General features: G+C 40.5%; 1 pseudogene; it reads left to right on the forward strand.

Moving 5' to 3' along the window:
* The first annotated feature begins 503 nt into the window (after nucleotides 1-503).
* LOC123487993 lies at nucleotides 504-682 on the forward strand (annotated as a pseudogene).
* Nucleotides 683-3,181: the final 2,499 nt, after the last annotated feature.

Here is a 3,181-nt window from a genome sequence, read left to right on the forward strand (position 1 = left end):
CCTCAAGTGGTCACCGACGGGATTGGTTAAATTTATAAAACAAGAAATTTGGAAAAACATACAATTCGAAATAGATAAATGGGGCATCACATCTGTTAAACATAGATGGAAAGGGATATACCCTTCTTTGTAAATGTTTTTTATAGCCTATATATAGGCCTATGTATAACTGTATTCTGTCATGTAAATTGAAATGTAGGCTTTGTAAATATTTGATATACACTGAGGTTTATTCAGAGTTCCCTTTGGTATATGTGTATGTTTTTATTTCTATAATAGTTTTTATTCCTTTGAAAGATCAACTTTGGGAGATTGTTAGAGGCAATTGTTTACATGCTTCTCTTGAATGTAGGCCTTTTAGCTGGTCAGGTTCCTCAGAACAGCACTTTTTTTTATGAGTTTTGCTATTTTTATACGGTTAAGGTACTGTTTTTGTAAATCCATGTTATGTACAACGTTATGCACTGAATTTGTACTTGTATTTGAATGTGAAATGAAAAAAAATTATTTTTCCAAAAAAAAAAAAAAATCTGTTCTTATCAGTTTAATATCTGATACGTCCCCTATCTGGGGACCATATATTAAATTGATTTTTGGAACAGGGAGATGGAATAGGGGCTTGCTCCGTCCACTCCACGCATCGACCTGGTATTGCAGTACCTCCAGGAACGGTGCACCCCCTGTTATTGTAAAGATAAATCAGGCAAAGACAACAGAATTACTTTGTTATATTCCATTAGGATCACGATGTATTTTATATTTTCACGTTTGACCATCTTCATCTCAATCTCAATGATGGCTACAAAGTGATGGTGAAGTCAGTCACTGTTATGTTGACTATGATAGCTGATGTGAATGGTGCGTTAATCATCTAATCAAATCAATGTTTATTCGTCACATGCACAGGATACAGGGTGTAAATGGTACAGTGATAATGCTTTAAAGATAATGCTTTAAAAAAATCTTGGCATGGATTGGGAGTTGATCAACGTTGGGAATAACCACTTTTGACTGTTACAAAGTAACAAATTGGTAGGATCGGAAGTCACGTGGTCATCTGACCTCCAATCGGACATGACAGAAAGCGTTTATAAATTAAATCCAGATTAACAGCTAAATCGGAATAATAATATATGAAATACGGGTGGGGGAATCAATTTGGAGATAATAATATTGACATAACATTTGATCTTATATCAAATATCTCTGGTAGCGTTGATGCAAACAAGGGAACTGAGCAATTGTCCACTTGGTGGCGCAAGTGTTCCACTGACCGTTGCATTTGAATGTTGAACCACTTGACTTCAATACATAATTAACGCAAATAATATGAACAATAAAAATAGCCTGTTTTTATTTTACATATCTGTAGAGCCTTGTACGATAAGACCACGTTGAAGAGGCCTTCATAAAGTTGCCGTCCTAAATTACTAGAGGCCAAACTTCAAAGATGTCCATGGCACTGGACTGCAGTAAGAGCTAGGCCTACAGTGCGGCCTACGGAGCGGTCCTGGTGTATGGTCCTGGCTGCCTAAATGTTTCCTCCACATAATAAACTGTACAAACATGGCACTTTAGAGGGTTACTTTTACAATTAGCCTTACTGAGTCACTACAACAAACTTCCTATCATGGACATGAAATGCCATTAGGCCTAATGAAGATACCGTACATGTAAGTTACTTAGTTGGTGTCTTGTGAATCAATCAATCAATCAATCAATTTTATTTTATATAGCCCTTCGTACATCAGCTAATATCTCGAAGTGCTGTACAGAAACCCAGCCTAAAACCCCAAACAGCTAGTAATGCAGGTGTAGAAGCACGGTGGCTAGGAAAAACTCCCTAGAAAGGCCAAAACCTAGGAAGAAACCTAGAGAGGAACCAGGCTATGAGGGTGGCCAGTCCTCTTCTGGCTGTGCCGGGTGGAGGTTATAACAGAACCATGCCAAGATGTTCAAAAATGTTCATAAGTGACAAGCATGGTCAAATAATAATCAGGAATAAATCTCAGTTGGCTTTTCATAGCCGATCATTAAGAGTTGAAAACAGCAGGTCTGGGACAGGTAGGGGTTCCATAACCGCAGGCAGAACAGTTGAAACTGGAATAGCAGCAAGGCCAGGCGGACTGGGGACAGCAAGGAGTCACCACGGCCGGTAGTCCCGACGTATGGTCCTAGGGCTCAGGTCTCTCAGTTGGCTTTTCATAGCCGATCATTAAGAGTTGAAAACAGCAGGTCTGGGACAGGTAGGGGTTTCGTAACCGCAGGCAGAACAGTTGAAACTGGAATAGCAGCAAGGCCAGGCGGACTGGGGACAGCAAGGTGTCAGCATGCCCGGTAGTCCTGACGTATGGTCCTAGGGCTCAGGTTCTCAGAGAGAAAGAGAGAACGAGAGAATTAGAGAGAGCATACTTAAATTCACACAGGACACTGGATAAGACAGGAGAAGTACTCCAGGTATAACCAACTAACCCCAGCCCCCGACACATAAACTACTGCAGCATAAATACTGGAGGCTGAGACAGGAGCGGTCCGGAGACACTGTGGCCCCATCCGAAGAAACCCCGGACAGGGCCAAACAGGAAGGATATAACCCCACCCACTCTGCCAAAGCACAGCCCCCGCACCACTAGAGGGATATCCTCAACCACCAACTTACAATCCTGAGACAAGGCCGAGTATAGCCCACAGAGGTCTCCACCACAGCTCAACTGGTATGCGCATCAGGGTTTAATATTTCCTCGATATTATACAAATGTTCCATCCCGAGAATAAATCACTCTTCTCCCGGGTAACCCGGTATTTTCCGCCAAAAGCATTATAACACTTATAAATGTCTGGATTTGATTAGAGCTTTGATCAGCATGAAAATACAAACCTGATGCTACCTGAGCCTGATCAGACATATTAAATACATGTTATAATACATTTTACAAATCCAAATCCCAGATGAAGAATAAGACACTATTTCAAAGCATAGTACATGGAATGTTAGCCAAGTACAATGTAATTACTAGTTGTTACACAGGATTTAGCCAATTAAAATTAAGTGTATCTTTAGGAGTACTTGTAATTAATGTGTACAGTACATTACCCATCCTGACAACCTGGCCCTCAATTTAAAGCTTGTGGAAGTGACATCCAAGTGGGAGAATAAATACACTAGAACACCACAGAGTAT

The sequence above is a fragment of the Coregonus clupeaformis genome, unplaced genomic scaffold (assembly GCF_020615455.1).
Source record: "Coregonus clupeaformis isolate EN_2021a unplaced genomic scaffold, ASM2061545v1 scaf1971, whole genome shotgun sequence".
NCBI classification, from domain to species: Eukaryota; Metazoa; Chordata; class Actinopteri; order Salmoniformes; family Salmonidae; genus Coregonus; species Coregonus clupeaformis.